Source organism: Schistocerca nitens, chromosome 7 (assembly GCF_023898315.1).
Source record: "Schistocerca nitens isolate TAMUIC-IGC-003100 chromosome 7, iqSchNite1.1, whole genome shotgun sequence".
NCBI lineage: Eukaryota > Metazoa > Arthropoda > Insecta > Orthoptera > Acrididae > Schistocerca > Schistocerca nitens.
Window position 1 is genome coordinate 414,401,169 of NC_064620.1, and position 19,272 is coordinate 414,420,440.

General features: G+C 40.5%; 1 protein-coding gene and 1 pseudogene across 1 annotated transcript in view; both read left to right on the forward strand.

Annotated features, from left to right (window-relative positions):
- Positions 1-19,272, forward strand: part of LOC126195666 (uncharacterized) — a 332,282-nt gene that overhangs the window by 239,765 nt on the left and 73,245 nt on the right. The window lies entirely within an intron of this gene.
- On the forward strand, positions 545-662 carry LOC126196591 (5S ribosomal RNA; annotated as a pseudogene).

The following is a 19,272-nucleotide window of genomic DNA, read 5'->3' on the forward strand; positions in this document are numbered from 1 at the left end:
TAATTCCAGATACTTCTCCAAATACAGTGCATACTTGTTCCTCATTTTCTGTCTCGTCGCAGCAAAGTTACGACTCCCAAGATGCTATAAACAACTACTAACAACCTTCTGATAATGAATCTCCAGGCTTGAAACCAGTAATGGTAAAATGAAAATTATACAATCACAAAATGGAACTAGTTGCTGTTTTTTCTGAAAATATTTATTTATCCTTCGACACAATCGCATTGATTCAGATCCATATGGTTATAAGTTTTAATTAATCAATTGATGGACACGTTCCTGATGATTGATCAGCGTTCAAATGAAAGTCAGTTTGGAGCAATTAAAAAAATAAATGATGCTAGGGAGGCACATCAAGCGGTCGATACCATTCTCCAAAATGAATTATAGCTTCTCGACAGGACACAGTCATTTGGCAAGACATTTATCGGCTTGTGAATTCAGCTACGGATGTATGCATGAATATGGAAAACTGCACTGCGAAGCATATTTACGTGTTTAACTAAGTCTTGATGACTTTTAACAGGAGATTTTTTTTAGTGCCAACGGCCTTGCCGCGGTGGTAACACCGGTTCCAGTCAGATCACCGAAGTTAAGTACTGTTGGGCTGGGCTAACACTTGGATGGGTGACCATCCGATCTGCCGAGCGCTGTTGGCAAGCGGGGTGCACTCAGCGCTTGTGAGGCAAACTGAGGAGCTACTTGATTGAGAAGTAGCGGCTCCGGTCTCGGAAACTGACATATGGCGGGGAGAGCCATGTGCTGACCACATGCACCTCCATATCAGCATCCAGTGACGCCTGTGATTTGAGGAAGAGACGGCGGCCAGTCGGTACAGCTGGGCCTTCCGAGGCCTGTTCGGACGGAGTTCTTTTTGCATACAGAGTCACAAGCAGCGGGAAAAATTGTTCATTGTCCTCTCTTGAATGCAAATAGCTCATAGATGCAGCGTCGACTGTGCTGAATGACAGTATGCAGTAACTAGGATAAGCAGATGAATCGCAAGACTTGCTCTATTCAGGTCTTTCTAGTAGCCTGTAATTTAACGCCTTAAAGGGCTGTGCATTTGAAACTTTGGGGTGATGTTAGGTTCTTGCCTGGTTTGAACAGAGAGATAATTTTATATTTCTTAAGCGAAGGAGGCAATCGGCCAAATGCCGGCCAGAGTGGCTGAGCGGTTCTAGGCGCTACAGTCTGGAACCACGCGGCCGCTACGGTCGCAGGTTCGAATCCTGACTCGGGCATGGATGTGTGTGATGTCCTTAGGCTAGTTAGGTTTAAGTAGCTCTAAATTCTATGGGACTGATGACCTCAGACGTTAAGTCCCATAGTGCTCAGAGCCATTTTTTGAATCGGCCAAATCCTGAAATAATGCTGAAGTAAGAAGGAAGCGAATGGTTGGGTGCTCGGCCATAGATTTTAAAAAGCTCAGCGTGTATTCCATCGGCTATTTTCTGCTTTCCATTTCGAAGGTGTTCACCTCCTTTTGTGCCTCTTCGCCGGCAGGGGTGGCCGAGCGGTTCTAGGCGCTGCAGTTTGGAACCGCGCGACCGCTGCGGTCGCAGGTTCGAATCCTGCCTCGGGCATGGATGTGTGTGATGTCCTTAGGTTAGTTAGGTTTAAGTAGTTAGAAGTTCTAGGGGACTGATGATCTCAGAAGTTAAGTCCCATAGTGCTCAGAGCCATTTGAACCATTTTGTGCCTCTTCTGGTGAAAATATTATTGCGTATTTCTCATTTGGTTGGATGTTTCGTTTTCCTTTCCTTAATCCCGACTCAACTAGCTTTATGAAGAGGTTTCCAGAAGACAGACTAGCGTGGAAATATCCATCAAACCAGTCTTCGGACCAAAGATCATAACAATAACAACATTGTGTAATTTCAACGTCAAAATACGGTACGCGTGTTTCTTGGGTGAAGCCGATTCTGCAATGATGGCACGACGACGCCGTACTGCCCAGTTGTGCCACATGCCTTTGATAACGGAGAAACAAGCGCATCAGTTTGTTATCTAACCGCACGTTGTTCTAGAGACCCTACCAAACACAAAGCGAAGTGAGACCACACAACGCATAGTAGATCTTGCAGTATGTTTAATCTTCTTATTATGAACGTCATCTGTGCAATAGCCTGCTCTTTTTTCACATGATATACTGTGAACTGTGGATAAAGAACAACAGGTAAATTCCATACTCCTAGATTTCCGAAAATCATTTGACACGGTGCCCTATTGAATGTTAACGAAGGTACGAGAGTACGGAATGAGGTTCCAGATATTTGAGTGATCGGAAGACGACTTAAGTTATGGAACCCAGCATGTTGTGCTTGACGGCGAGTGTTCACCAGAGACAAGGGCTTCGTCAGAATTCCACTAGGGAATCGTGATAGGACCGCTATTATTTTCTACATACACAAACGCTATAACGGACAGGGTGACCAGCAGTCTGCTGTAGTTTGGTGATGATGCTGTGATATAAGGTAAGATGTCGAAGACAAGTGACAGCAGGATGGTACAAGATGACTTAGATAAAATTTATAGTTTGTGTGATGAACGTCAGCTGGCTCTAAATGTAGAAAAATGTAAGTTAACGAGGTTGAGTAGGCAAAACAAAGCATATTCGTATTCAGCATTAGTAGCGTCGTGTTTGACACAGTCACGTCATTAAGTATCTGAGCGTAGCGTTGCAGAGCGATATGAAATGGCTCGAGCATGCGAGGACTGTGGCACGGAAGGTGAAAGGTTGACTTCAGTTTATGGGAAGAATTTTAGAAGAACTAGGCTCATATGTATAGGAGACCGCATATGAGATGCTAGTGTGACCTATTGTTCAGAGCTTCTCGAGTGTCTGGGAACCTCACCGGGTCGGATTAATGGAAGACATCGAAGCAGTTCAGAGGCGGGCTGCTAAATTTGTTACCGGTAGGTTTGACTAATACGCAAGTGCTACGGAGGTGCTTCGTGAACTCCGATAGGAATCCTTGGAGGGAAGGCAATGTTTATTTCGATGAACACTATTGACGAAATTTAGAGACGCAGCATTTGAAGATGACAGCAGAACGATGCTATTACCGCCCACCTACGTTTCCCGTAAATACCACGAAAATAAGATACGAGAAATTAGGGCCTATACGAAGCCGTATACACTAATGCTCATAAATTAAGGATAATTGTAGAATGTGGTGACACACAACATGGCACTACACAAAACTCGTGCTAATAACATAGACACATAGCGAACACACACGACACAGGTCTGTAAGTCCACGGTATTGGTGATAAGTTGAGAAAGCACATGTGCTACAAACCGCCGCTGTTTCCAGCGCATGTAACCCGACATCATTATGGGATATGATCACCAAGCACAGGTACACATGCCGCACAACAGGTTGGCATACTCTCGATCAGGTGGTCGAGCAGCTGCTGGGGTATAGCCTCCCATTTTTACACCAGTGCCTGTCGGAGCCCCTGAACTGTCCTAAGGGTTTGAAGACGTGCAGTGATACGTCGACCGAGAGCATCCCAGACGTGCTCGATGGGGTTTAGGTCTGGAGAACAGGCAGGCCACTCCATTCGCCTGATATCTTCTGTTTCAAGATATTCCTCCAAGATGGTATCTCGGTGGGGCCGTGCGTTATCATCCATCAGGAGGAAGGTGGGATCCACTGCACCCCTGAAAAGGCGGACATACTGGTGCAAAATGACGTCCCGATGCACCTGACCTGTTACAGTTCCTCTGTCAAAGACATGCAGGGGTGTACGTGCAACAATCCCACCCCACACCATCAAACCACGACCTTTATACAGATCCCTATCAAGGACATTAAGGGGTTGGTATCAGGTTCCTGGTTCACGTCAGATGAAAACCCGGTGAAAATCATGGTTCACACTATACCTGGACTCGTCCGTGAACATAACCTGGGACCAATGTTCCAACAACCATGTACTGTGTTATTGACACCAGGCTTTACGGGCTCTCCTGTGATCAGAGGCCAGTGGAATGCACCTTGCAGGTCTCCGGACGAACAAAACCATGTCTGTTCAGTCGTCTGTAGACTGTGTATCTGCACACAACCTATCCAGTGACTGCGGTAACGTCCCGAGCAAGGCTGCCTGCAGTACTCCGTAAACCTGCAAACCGACAGCAAGAGTGTTGTTTCACTATGTATCAGCATTATCCTTAACTTAAGAGCATGAGTATAGAAAATCAATTTTCTCTCGCTCTATCTGCGACCAGTAGTGGTACAGAGTACCCTCCGCTACGCACCGTACCCTGGCTTGGCGAGTATGTGTGTGAAGAAGATATGTCTCTTCTGCTTATCTGTCCAGTTACGTATCTTCACCACTTCAATTGCAACGTGAAACTGTAGTTCACAATCCTTTCCAAGTCTCTGAGTCTACTGAACAATACACGTACAAAAGAAACCCGTTTTTCCATATGTTAATTTGGTAATCTGCGAAAGTTATGAAATAATGGTTTCATCGTCTGCAAGAAATTCTATGTCCTTTTGAGACTATGTGGATGTATTTCAAATGCCGGAAACTGATATCCGCTGACCTTCTTTAGGTGATCCTTCTTCACGACCCCTATTTTGCGTTTCTTATGTAGAGGGAAGTATTCCATAAAAAACAACCTTATCTCCGTGGGCGCCTTTCCAGAAATTTGGTTCAGGGGAATCAGCCGGTGATTTCAGTAAGGAGGGACATTAATTTCGAAAGAAATCAAAGCCATGTTCAGTATATCGTTTTAACCTGTATCAGAAATAAAATAAACGTGAGCAAGTGAAAAGACCAGACATCAAGAAAAAGAAACATAAAAGGCAAGGCACAGAAGGTAAAAAGAAACTCGTCAGCACTCTCATTTCGGCTGCCGACAACTTCTAAAGGCAAGCGTACAACTAAGCGCATTTTCAGGCGAATATTCGTTAGAAAAGTCCGACTTTCCCAGGCTCGTTTTCTGTCACCTGCTTCACCTGCTTTCTATTTATGAATAAATCTCTTGGTTTAGATGAACTAAGAAACTTCGAAAGCAAAAGAGGCCATGAATTGAAGAACGCATTAAATTAAGTATGGTGCGATTTTGCTTTCGCCTGTGTCGTACTTTTCATATGAAAAATGTCACAAGCAATATTTCACGCAGAACTTTCAAGATTTTATACGTATCGTAATGGAAAACTAATAATGAACGCAAAAGTTTCCAAAAAATTGTTTAGAGAGAATAGTGCACATGGGCGACTCATGATTAGCACCGTTCATGACATTACTACAAAATATTGCTACCACAACAAGCTGATAACAGAAAACAGAAAGATCTCTGGGACAGAAACCTGTTGGTCATACGTCTGCTGAGTGAATGTCGTAACTTAGAATCCAGTCTCATTTGCATTTTACAGATATGTTGCAGACCCGTTTCAGACTGAAAGCATTCGGTATCAAGTTTCCAACAAAATGCCAAAATCCAATATTACTGACGTTGTTTAAATCCAGCAGGAAACCTACTTCATAATAGAATAATAATGAAGCTGACACTTTATGAGAGAGATTTTACAAAAAATGCGAAGAGGTTTTTCAAAAAGTTTATATCAAATATATTATCTTGCGAGTAACTTAAATCACGATCCTCTTGTGACTCGTGTTAGCGCACTGAATCTGTAGGCTTACTTAACATTTTTCTTTTGTTTTCTTTGGCTAAAGGGCATTCTGAAAGATAGGCTACAGCCACTAATTTTGCACTCGATCTGTTCATTTAGTAGCGAAGCGAGATTTCTCCTTTTGGCATCATATACTTTAATTTTTGCTACAACGTGAAACATTTTCAATTCATTTTGTATGCTTCAACTGTCGTGGCACAGGTTTCTGAAGTGAGCACCGTACGTAGATTTTTCTGCTTTGGTAATTCCCGAATTATCTTTGCATCATCTTCTAAAACTCCTTCCACTTTGGCCAAAACGTGTTTTTGAGCACGGCTTGCGTTTTACACTATACTCTACTGCCTGTTCAAGGTTGCATTTTCCACATCAGTCAAGTTAGTCACCAAGTTACGAAATCCTGTGAATGGAGGAAATGGCGATCCTTCGTCACAAATATGTGGTCACTGAACTGATACTGCTTGTTCGAAGGTGCTGAGGGCGATTGACGTCACCAGTGACAGGAGGTATAGTTCTTACTTAAGTCCATTGGGGAAGAAATTCGGCTGTGGATTTTCTGAGTCAACCATGCGTTCATCTAAACTAATTTATTTGAATCATTAGCTCCAACGAGTAACTGTGATAAATTAGGAGACAGTGCAACCATTCATACAGCATAAAAAAGAGTTATGAATTTTTTAAAATTTTGGCATAGAAATTCCAGCTGTCACAAAATTACAAGATAGGATAGTCTATTCGATTATGGGAGGAGCTCGTAGCACACACCCAGACATACAGATATACGACCTTTCACAGAATTTTATAGTATCAAGTAACTAATCAAAATGGCCAGCTTAAGAGAACTGGTCGTTTGATTTGGAGGGGAGGGGATCAAACAGCGAGATCATCAGTCCCATGATCACAGGTGTCAGAAATCAAGGGAGGAACAACACAAATGGCACAGTCCAGTCAAGGGGAAGGGAAAACGAGCAGACGAAGAGGGAAAAGGAACGTCAGGGTAGCATGAAGAGGAAATAAAAGGAGGAGCGTGGAGGGAAACGGGGAAAGCTGGGGTGCCCCTGCACAATTCCCACATCCTACCGTGATCATGACACAAAAAGGACAACACCAGTGGAAAAAGACACAAGAAAAGGGGAAACAAAACTGCACAAAAGACCAGATAAAAGGCGTGGAGAACCTGATTGGTGTAGAGGTTAGGCCAAGGTCTCCATAACCAACGCTACCGCTGAGGGATTCCCATTCTAGAGGAAAATTCAAGGGTTTAAACCTTTGAGGACAAACCATTTTCGCGAAGGAAACCGAGGTCAGACGTAACCATGCGAGAGTAGTCCATTAACACCTGAGACAATGCATATTTAGTGTAAAGGGTCAAAAGATGGGGGCTGTCCAGCAAAATATAGATCGCGTGCAGGGGGGCCACAATAGAAAGGCAGGGGTGGCTCATTTAGGAGTAAAAACCGTGGGACCAACACGAAGAGAGCAGAAGATGGTAGATTCCCTCGATGAGAGGCGGAGGACAGAACGCCATGTGGTGAGAGTATCCTTGATTGCGCGAAATTTACTAGACATTGGGGTAGCTTCCCAAGAGTGGGCCCACTACTGAACGTGATTTGATGTAAAACCGCAAATCATCCCCAGATGTGTCACAGAGATTGGAGAGCAGGCGCCCCCCCACCCCCCTCCCCCAGAGCCATACGACCAGCAAATTCATCAGCCAGGATACACATGGCCAGAAACCCAAAGGAAATCAAGTGAACAAGCCGCACCATTAAGATCAGCGAGAATGTTGTGGATAACAGAGACCAAAGGGAAATCGCCGATAGTATTTTCATAATTTAGCTTGGGACGTCATTCTGTGGTTTGGTGTGGCCCTCCCAAGAGCTTGAAGCCACAAGTATTTTCTTACTGCCTTTGCTAAGGTTGCCTTGCAACGGTTGTTGATTTACCTCTTGTCTACCCCACCGTCCTGCTGTTTGGTGCGGTGCGGTATAGTCGAAGTGTTCAGTAGTAGCGTATTCACTCCCTCGCCCGTTTTAAGATTTGCGAGCCGCATCAATATCGACTTATAATCCCAGTATGCAATTTGTTTGAGTTGATTGCGCCCTGTTAACGTTTTATCCATCGTGGAAAATCTTTCCCGTGCCGCATGTGATCCTGAAGGACAGAGCGGTGCACAACAGCTCATGACCACGACGAAATCAAAAGATTTGTACTGTATATTATTTATTTAACGGTTCTAAGCACTGAGCTTAAGAGTGGAATTGTGTGGTTTTTACATTTATTTTGAAAGGAAAAGATGTACGTATCTGGTTAATTATAACATCTATGCTTAATTATTTGTCATAATTCGTTGGGTGTCGTATGCATCAAATGTAGGGACGTTTATGGTGTAAAGTCTTTCAAAGGAAGGAAAATATTTTGTGACACGGCGCATCGTAGAGGCTACGGGATTTGAGTGTAAGTTGATAGTAATCAGATGTTATTGCATTTAAGTTGTTTCTTTTTAATTAAAATTTTATAATCAATATTTTATTGCCCTTAGAGATCACAGGTGATATCTAGCAAAATTTTGGTATTGCCATGTGGCGTTACAATCTTTTATTTAACCTTGCATATCGCAATTTGTATTTCTTTCCTTTGCTTGAAAAGGGAGTTTGAGTTTTAAGCGTTGTAAATTGATTCTGAGAACTGTTCATTGATCTGTTATTATTCAAGAGAGTGTTGGTTAAATAATGTTTCAAAAACTTTCATTAAGAAACTATATTGAGGATGTTGCTGTTCATGATAACGAATGTTCACTTACAATTTTAAAATCAAATTAATCGAGTTCTAAAATTTTAAAGGTAAGAAAACTTTTTATTCGTGAAATTTTGCCTCCACGTACTCCCCACAACCTCCACGTATTCAAGGTATTGGCCTTCGGGCGTTGTCTGATGCTAACGCCTGTGGGGCCATGTCAATGACAATTTTGTTTCGAGTGTATTTTTAGCTATAGCTTACACTGCTAAAAGTAAAAGAATATAAACACATATTTAATGCAGAAGAAGATTATTTTGTTGTTGTTGCCTGTTCTTATTATGATAGCCACTTTCCCTGGCACGTAACTATTTTGCATGGTGCCTAATCATTGGCACATTGTTATACTTTCTAATACACGATTATTTTTGTAGACATAACAAAACCTCACGTTGTTATGTGTTTCATGGATATGCTGCCGGAAATGATCGTTTCACTACACGATATTTCGGCGACCCATCTGGCCGCCATCTTCAGGCGCGAACGCCGGAGTTTCGGCATGATTGTGTACTCATCGATCTCACCTGCAGATGGCGGCCAGATGGATAGCCGAAATATCGTGTAGTGAAGAGGATCATATTCAGCAGCATACCTGTGAAGAGCATAAACATATAACACGCCAGGAAAATCTACAGAATCACATCAAAACCTCACGTTGTTGATTAGGTATACGACGTCTTTATTCAAAAGGTCAGGTTTTCTGCTGTTTACTAGCCACCTTTCTCATTTTACAGTTATTTTGAAAGCGAGAGTGTTGATGTTTGGTTTTGTTAGCTATACAGTTCCTGAATTTGTTTTCGCAATTCTGTCTGCATATAAGCGAACACACCTCGCAAAAGATTGAAGGTTGGTGGACATATTTTTACACATGTTCTGCAACTGAGCTGGTTTCTGTGTACATTGATGTATTTGTTTACTTGTGTAAAAAGGCAATGATCTCCTTGGTGTGTAGCATAAACCAAATGAACTCCCAGAATTTTCTTACGATAGACAGTCTTGTCAAATGCTTGCTTGCATTTCTGGAATGCAGGATGCATAAGAGATTCTGCTGTGTTTAGGAACATAGTTTCTGGATCGAAAGTATGGCGAAGTACCCTTTTTTGTATCAGTATTTTAAACTGACTGACAGTTGCAACAGTCTTTACTCCAATAAATGTTTTTTTTTTTTTTTTTGCCTTGTGTTAAATTTGTAATGAAGCAGGTTTTCATATTAGGAAATACAATCCTTTAAATTTCTGCGAGCATATAGGTACTGATTCTGAATTATAACTTCAAATTGTAGCAGGAACCCTTTTGTAGTGCAGGTAAAAAATGCAACTGTAAATTATTCTGTTAAAAATGCTTGGTATGCTTTCGTGAATGAGTGGTCATTTTTCAAAACTTGGATCTATTAAAAGATGGTTAACTCATTTGGGAGACACCTGCATAGTGCCTTATGAGTAAATTTCTTAAACTTTCGATGAGCCTTAAGCCTCTTTGCATGTGTTTTGTGGCTTATGTTGTGTTGTGTGTCACCCATGAATAGCAGTTTCCATACATCTTGGCTTTGTATTTAAAATTTCTCAACATCATAGATTAAAAAAATCATTTTATTATTCTTTGCACTCTGAAGAAATAATGTAATTTTTATCTTGTATAAACTGTCAGCATATGGACAGACGTGGACAGTTCCACAGACTTTTGCACTTAGATTGCCACGTTATCTTCACTTATTTAATTTCGTAATCGGAAAAAGGTCTTTCACACATACGTTGATAGAAATATTTTAGCATACTAGTAACTCTACCCAAGGAAACCAATGTAGATGTCCTGGACAATTTTAATGTAAAAGGATTTGTCTTCAAAATGGGAATTACAATGCATATCAACCGGTTACATCTGCACAAGCACAGGGGCACTTTCAACTGAAATGGCACACAGTTTCGAAAACAGCTCGAAAACAGATGAAAGACTGGTAGTATTCTCAAAATTATTAGAAAACTATCCTTGTAATTCTTTCAAGGCCACAACGAATGCTTCAAATCTCGCGTTTTATTTAAAGTCAGTTGGTTAGTTAGTAACATGTTCCTTGGAACATTTTGCATGGTAGATCGTAATGATGTGGAACATACAGTTACATTCTGAACATTTCTCTCTCTCTCTTTCTTATTTATTACAAAAAGAAAGAGATATGCAGATGTGAGTTAGTAATTCCTATGCATCACCTTTCACACATTATAACAGAAATTGTTCTGCAGAATATAAGGACTTGTCAAGGAGAAACTTTCTTAGTGTGTTATCAAATTTTACTTTGGTGTCTGTCAGATTTTTTATACCACTGCGTAAATGATCAGAAACTTGTGCTGCAGCATTTGCACTCCTGCAACCTTAAGGTGGAGTAATGAATGTATTTTTTTGTTCTGGTATTGTAATTGTGTAGCTCACTGTTCCCCTTGAAGTGTAGTGGATTATTTACGACAAACTTTATGAGGGAATAAATATACTGTGAATGGGTAGACATAATGCCCAACTTCTTAAACAGAAGTCTAGAAGGTGATTGTGGATGAGCACCACATCTTATTCTCTCAGCACGTTCTTGCGCAATGAAGATTTTATTTCTTAAGGATGAGTTACCCCAGAACATTATCCCAAATGACATTATTGAATGAAAATGTGTGAAGTATGTCAACTTACTGATAGGTCTGTCTCCGAGGTTTCCAATGCTTCTAAGAGCAAATACTACTGAGCTGAGTTGGTTTAGAAGTTCGAAAATACATTTTTTCCATTTTAAATTCTTATCAATACAGACCCCTAAGAATTTTGAAGTTTCCATCCTACTTATTATTTCATCACCATGTGTTGCGCCTATCATTGGTGTAGTACCTCTAGATGGGCAGAACCAAATATGTTGAGTCTGCTTAAAATTGAGAGTGAGACGATTCACAGAAAACCAGTCAATGATACTTTTGAGAACTTTGTTCACCATTTCTTCTGTTTCTTTATGCATGCTTGGATTGATTACAATACTAGGGTTATCTGCAAAAAGTACTATGTCTGCTTGCTGTATACTAGATGGAAGATCGTTTATATGTATGAGGAACGGTAGCGGACCTAATATTGAACCTTGGAGAACCCCATACAAGATTTCTCTCCAGTCAGAGTAATGTCCCTGGACTAAATTGTTTGAATTACCAAGTACACCTTTCAGGATGGTTATACCATCTGTCCTATAAAATGTTAATTTATTTAGGAGAAACCTGTGATTCACACAGTCAAATGCCTTAGAGAGGTCGCAGAAAATACCTACTCGTGTTATTTTATTATTTAACGCTTGTAAAATCTGGAGAGTGTGTATATAAATAGCATTCTCAGCAGAGCAACACTTCTGAAATCCAAACTGTGATTTGCTAGGGATACTATTATTGCTGAGGAGAGATACTGTTCTGGGAAGCAACACCTTCTGAAAAATTTTGGAGAATGATGTCAGCAATGAAACAGGTCCCCATACTGTTGACATCTCTTTCTTAAAGAGGAGTTTAACAATGGCATATTTCAGCCTCTCTCGAAAAAAATGCCTTGACTTAGTAATCCATTACATATTTCAGGTAAGACTGGTCTTATTACACAGCAATAAATTTTTAGTACTCTATTGGCAAACCATCAAAGCAAGATGAGCTTTTATTATTGAGAGAATATATAACTTTCTTAATTTCAAAAGGAGAAATCGATGATACATTGATATGGCTGAATGTTATGAAAGTTACATTTTCAACATACAGCTGTGACTTTGCTCTTGAACTATTTAAGAAATGATTTTTAATGCATTTTCCACCTGTTATTGATAATTTATGGCCCTTCCACTCAGTTCAATAGTGTTGTTGTGTTGTTCTGTGACTGATTGTACTGTCTCTCGTTCCTCTGAATTTAGCCAACTGAACTGTGTCTGTCAAAATTTGTCCCTTTCTTTTTAAATGCATACCTATCAAGTCAGAAAGAAGTTGATTTTCATCTTTCAGTGTCTTACTGTGGGCAGTGTGCAGTCAAATCCATTTAAAATGTGAGGTCTGTAATCCATTGCGGATGTTCTACTTTTCTTTCCTGCACTCATTTTTGCTTCATAAATCCAAGAACACCGGGCGTTAAAGCGAAAAATCATTCCAGACATGCTATATAAAGTCAGCATACTCTTCGTTCGATTCCATCGGAAACTGTTGCTACCGATAGTGGAATAATGTGTACGACATTTGTAGCATGAATTTCTTCACTAGCTCCAGGCCTTCAATTTTTGCATAAAGAGCTTTTTGGTATACAAAACAATAAATCCCATGTTGCGATTGTCGTAATTTTCTGCTCTTTCATTGTCAACTATATTTTTAATTCTTTCTCCATCATATTTTAATGTCGTTTCATAGCAAATTTACAGTACACAGCGATTATACAACCGCATAATAGACACCGAGAATTCTCATCCTCTCTTCTGAGATTCCCATTCATTTCCAAAGCTTGTGACGACAGACTACTAGACGCCTCTTTTTATACAAGCAGCCACTGGACCTGTGAATGTCCCCTAAACGAAGAACCAATACCGAAGGATAGACAGCTTGACACTCACTGCTGAACTGAAGGGGGTTGTGCCGACCGCAAACTGCCATATCGCAGCACTACATGAAATGTTGCGCTGTAGCAGGTACTTCTGAGAAGCACCGAGCAAAACAGAGACAGGCCGAGCACCGGCCCGCATACCGAGTACATGTGCAGTCTGGCATGCCATGGCAGGTCATGTTTTACATAAGAACAAACTTTTTCTACAAAGTTTCTCTGTGATTTCTTCCTGCTCTCTGCAGACTCGAGGATTAACATGTCTCCTACTGACATTGTATTTTTTTCTATTTTTGCTTTGGATGTATCTTGTGTATAGCAAAGGGCGAATTAGACTACCCGAAGACTTATTCTGAATTGAATTATTTAGATCACGTCTTCTGATTCTGAATGTTACGCAACTGATCATCTGGACAGGAGAATTTGTATGTAGGTGTTGCTGTCACTGCTGAAAAGAAGATGTGTATAAAGTGTAAGAGGTAATTCCATTTCTCGTGCAACTGGTAAACATTTAGAGCTAGATGTTATTTAATAGTTACGTGACACACTGTCTACCACTATCCGATACCAGACCCTTCATTTTTATAGCATAAAACGTGACGGAGAGTTTTTCAGTTAGCCTCATTTCTGTGACAGTGTTGCTACTCTGTGATACGGTATTTTATATCTTTGATCGATACACGTGATACATTGACATTCAAAAGCCTTTACACTTTATGTGGCTTTATATTTTGTATTTTATTACATGATATTACAATTCTTTCATTATAACAATGTCAAGCAATTTGTTTAAGAATTTAGACTGCCTTGGTAGTCAAACTGCTGTAATACGCTAGCTACAGTTTAAAAATACGAGTATTTGAAATGTTTATATTTCAGTACAATTCATTCGTAATTTAGACTTTTGTAATACTCCTTCACCTGTCACTGTACTCAGAATGGTCATTCAGTGGTCTTGATTTTAGTCAAAGGCCATGGGAAATTATTCAGTTGGTATGAAGAAATTACAAACAAATGAAAAAGAGAACGTTAAGATCTACGAAGTCTACGAAGCATTGTTCACTGTAATTTAATATATATTTTTTAATGTAGCTACGTTTTGTATTACGGGAGTTTTCCTATCAAAACAGTCTAAATTGTCAAACAAATTTGGGAAGATTATTGAAAAAGGACGCTTCCCAATGCAATTAGCTGTCTTACAGCTCTGCAGAAAGGGACAAAAATTATAATCGAAGATGAAGATAACTTTTCTTAACAATTAACAACACAGGTTGCTACACAAGAATGTTGGCTATTCTGTCCCCTTTCAGCATCTACATACAGGTATATGACCTAGTTAGGGCTTGGAAACAAAATATCATCTACGGCATATCGATCAACAGGGAGGTTTTTTTTATAACCTACTACATGCAGGTGATGAAACATCAAATCAGAAAATAGAAAAATAATCTTTAGAGAGCCAGTTACGCCCTTAAGTTTCTAGTTTACAAATATAACATGAACGCCTATTCTGAAAAACAAAGAATATGACATTACAGGGAAATTCGTCCTTATGTAATAGATAATGTAATAGTGGAAAGGTACCTTTCCTTTCAGTATCTTTGCTGGGACACACAACGAAATTTCGACAAGGAAATAAATGGCAAGGTCCTAAAATTTTATGCAATCAGTGGAATAATTAGAAATAGGCTACAAAAAAAGAAAAGCCACGAAAGTGACAGATCAAATTTTGCAAACTGCAGGTCATGGCAATACCTACCATACTCTGAGTCTGAAACCAAGAGATTAGAAATGAATTACAACTCGATTCAATGCACAAGGAAGCAGATCCAAGCAGAAACAGTCGGTGGGAACAGTTAGACGGAATGCATGAAAGTAGGTTTTAAGAACAAATTCTTGACTGCAGACCTAGAGGCACAAGACAGACGGGAATACCACGGAAGAGACGGCTGAACCTTGTTGACTGGACTCAAAAGCAACTTCCTTCGCAAGTTCTCACTAGGTTACTTTACCCTGAACTATTCAGTTAATGTGTTTCGTTTTATGATAGTTCCACGTTTTAATTTCGATCGATATTTATTTCATTTCAATCACAGTGTCCTGTACCATTTTGTTTCACTCAAGATTTTCTTTACGTCCCCTCGTAACACGCTACCTTACTAAGTTCACGACTTCTATTGAATACGCACATGTTCTAATCTCTGAGACTCCCAAAACCGACACTACAGCATCCATTTAATGTCCGCCTTCCAAAGTACTTGGCGGTCCGATCGGTATTGTGCCCTTAGACTTTCTAATACACGTAATGATGGATGTACCCTCATACGGAGATAGATGGAATCACCTAATGCATACAGGAACATTGTCGAGCATGAACGTTTGGTCGGCTCTGGTGTGATGGCGTGGGCTCAGTGACCTCCACACCTTTGAACACGACAACTTACCAGTCAGTGTTACTGTTGCACTGTACTTTTTCACCAGGTGCGTCTTTCCATGGCTGCATTCGGCCCTCACTTCGTTTTTATGGATGAAAACATGATATCGCGTAAAACAGCGCAGGTGGAGGAGTTCTTGGAACGCGATGATATTCGTCGAATGTAATCGTCTGCCCATCCCGCCGACTTCAGTCCCATCGAGCATTTGTGGGGTAGGCTGCTGATACCTGTTACAGCGCATCCTCTTGCACCAAAGACCATCCGGCAGTGGCTATCAGCACTCGTTGGAGAATGGACACATTCCTTACCAACCTTGTGGCCGGCATGGGAGCACATTGCAGAGCGTAGATTTCCGTCCATAGTAACCACACACTCTAATATGAATTATGCCCCATGTTTTGTAATGTCCAGGGGACCATTATGACTTGCGATGACTTCTGTGTAATTATCTTTCAAAATCATTGCCATTTGTGTTCATCTCTTTGAGTATTTCAAACAGTTACCTTCTGTACTATAATGTAGCAGTTGTTTCCATGTACGGTCCAAGTTTCATCGAGTTATGTTACTTACCAATGACACATCAAGAGAAATTACTTTCGTCCTGAATTTTTGCACACCAGTGTATAACGGAAGAGATTTTTGTGTCTTATTAGCTGTAACTACAAACACCAGCTGACGTTAATAGCAGAAATAAAACTTTATTTTAGCTAACACCGTACAAGTACATATTTATTTCATTCATATATTCTTATAAAATGCTTTGATGTTAGGGACTAGCTAATGTTTACATTTCTCTTTAATGTTAAATCTCAAGATTACCTGGTACGGCCTAGGCAGCACACAACAATTACAAAAAAAAGACCTACATTTTTTGTTCGTTAAGTTAGAAAGTTTTGCTAACACTGAAAACTTATTTTTGATGTAACTTTAATTTTCCCATCAGTGTCTCCATACCGTTACTCATTACCGATATTCCAACTTAAGCAACAACTGCCCAATGCAAGGCCAAAAGCAGATGCCACAACCTCACTTTCTTTTCCATCTTCTAATTATAAGTTTTGCACCCTGTTAATCTACCAGGTACCCAATAGCCTGTGTGGTATCCATTGTTTTCGTTCTTGTAATATGACTTCAAATCGGTGCTCCTAAATTACTTCCGTAAACAACGGTACGTCGTTGTAACAACCAAACGAAATGATTATATCATGCCGGCTGGAGTGGCCGAGCGGTTCTAGGCGCTTCAGTCTGGAACCGCGCGATCGCCACGGTCGCAGGTTCGAATCCTGCCTCGGCATGGATGTGTGTGATATCCTTAGGTTAGTTAGGTTTAAGTAGTTCTAAGTTCTAGGGGACTGATGACCTCAGCTGTTAAGTCCCATAGTGCTCAGAGCCATTTGAACCATTTTTTATTATATCATCTTCAGAACACATAGTGGAATGGTGTTCCAAACACTTGTGTTACTCACACAGAGCAATCAGTAAAAGTCTGACAGGAAAAATATTTTCTCATAGCTAACAGCACTCGCTTGGTTAACAGTAATCAGACAATCAGTGAGAGCTGTGCAGTCAACATTGTGGTGACACGGTCCGTTTGTGAATGACAGTTATCCATGACACGCTCCAGTTGTCAATCCACGCGTTTACGCTGCGCCAATAAATCAAACCAGACAGCATTAACATTGGGAAGTATAGCGTTAACTGTTTCGCTCAAAATAAACTGCTACCGTCGAAAAGTCAACGAAGTTTACATTTTCCCTCAACTCGTGCTGGTACTTGAACAAATACGTAATACACAGGTGAATGTACCGGTAACATTTTATTTCTCTGATGTCTATAAAGTGAGGTATTTGTAGAGCCATGATTCTCTCAATGCAGTAAGCTGTTAAGTTCCTCTTCTATGTCTGATTTCAACGAACTGCCTTACGATTCAACATTCGAATTACTATGTCTACCTTCTAATGACATATAATTAAAACCAATAAATCAGCCCCCACTAATATATCAGCTTTTCGTTCTTTAAAAGACGGAAAACACGGACTCCAAAAAGCATTTTTTGAACAGATAGTTTGTTTCCAGTAGTTATAGATGATTTCATGTATTGTTCATATCGTAGTCACAAATGTAATAAACTGTTAAGATTTGGTGTGTGTGTGTGTGTGTGTTCGCACTGTTGTTAACTTAAGGGGCGGATGTATTTATTTCGATATTATTCTAAAACGTTGTATTTTTGGTGCTTTGGGCTATTTTAACTGCACCCGCGATCTAGGCGTAAAAAATGAAATGAAAAATGGGAGGGAAGTAGAGTCTTTGATTAGTAATAAAAACTTTCTTGGTCCTGGCTTTGAACCCTGCCAACCCTGCCGTCGCTCATATTTTGAATCAGCATTGGCGGCCATGAACTTCCGGCATGAGAAGTCACCCTCATTCTGCCAACGGCCTCCTCCAACAGAGTGGAGGAGCGGGCAGAGGCTCAGGGCACTCTCTTGCTTTCGGGGTGGGAAACTGCTCCTAAGGAAAGAAGGATCAGCAATGATCAACTGCATGGGGATGCGGAAGTCAATGGAAGGCACTGCTTTTAAAGACACGCAATGTGAATCAACAGGACATGTGGCCTGTAATTGAAAAAGTGTCATGATGATCTCTCCATTAGCAAAAGATTTGCAGAATAGTCCTCCATTCGGATCTCAGGGAGAGGACTCCCAAGGGGATGTGACCATGAGAAAAAGATTTAATAGCCAACGAAAGACTAATCTTCTACGAGTCGAGGCACGTTATGTTAGAAGTTTGAGTGTGGTAGAGAAGCTAGAAAAATCTGAAAAGGGAAATGCAAATGCTACATCTAGATATATTGTGGCCCAGTGAAGAGAAATTGATAGCAGACAAGGATTTATGGTCAGTTGAGTATAAGATAATATCAACAGCAGCAGAAAATGGTATAACGGGAGTAGGATTCCTTATGAATATTAAGATAGCGCAGAGACTGTGCTATTGCGAAGAGTTCAGTGATGGGGTTGCTCAACACCTACAACAATAGTTCAGGTACACATGCCGACATCTCAAGTTGAAGATGAAGAGAAAATACTGTTTATGAGGACACTGAATGGGTAGTTGAGTACATAAAGGGAAATGAAAATCTAATAGTCATGGGGACTGGAATACAGTTCAAGGGGAAGAAGCAGGAGCAAGGTTTATGGGACAACTTGAGCCTGGTACTAGGAATGAGAGAGAAGAAAGACTGCAATAACTTTCAGCTAGTGATAGAGAATCACAAGAGGCGGAGGTATATGTGGAAAAGGACGGGTGGTACAGGAAGGCTTAAGTTACAGTTCATCATGGTCAACAGAGATTCCGGAATCAGATACTTTATTGTAAGGCATATCCAGGAGATACATAGGCACTGATTACAATTTAGCGGTGGTGAACAGTAGGCTGAAGCTTAAGAGACTAGTCAGAAAGAATCAGTGAGCAAAGAAGTGGGATAGGAGAACACTAAGGAATGAAGAGGTACGCTTGAAGTTCTCCAGGAATAGCAAAATAAGCAGTTCAGTTGGAGAGGAATAGTCATCCCTAAAAAGCGCAATCACAGAAGGTGGAATGACAAAGGTACAAAGAAGGTAACTGCGAAGAAACGACGGGTAATGGAATGAAAGGAGAAAGGACGAAAATGTTCAGCCATACAGACCAGCAAATGGGTCCAACTGCACATTGGAATCCACGGGTTTTCAGAGGCTTACTTACCCAACTGTCGTGTGAATTGTCAAATCCTAATGATTTGACATATATTATATTTCTTTACTTTCTTAGCAAGATGTTTT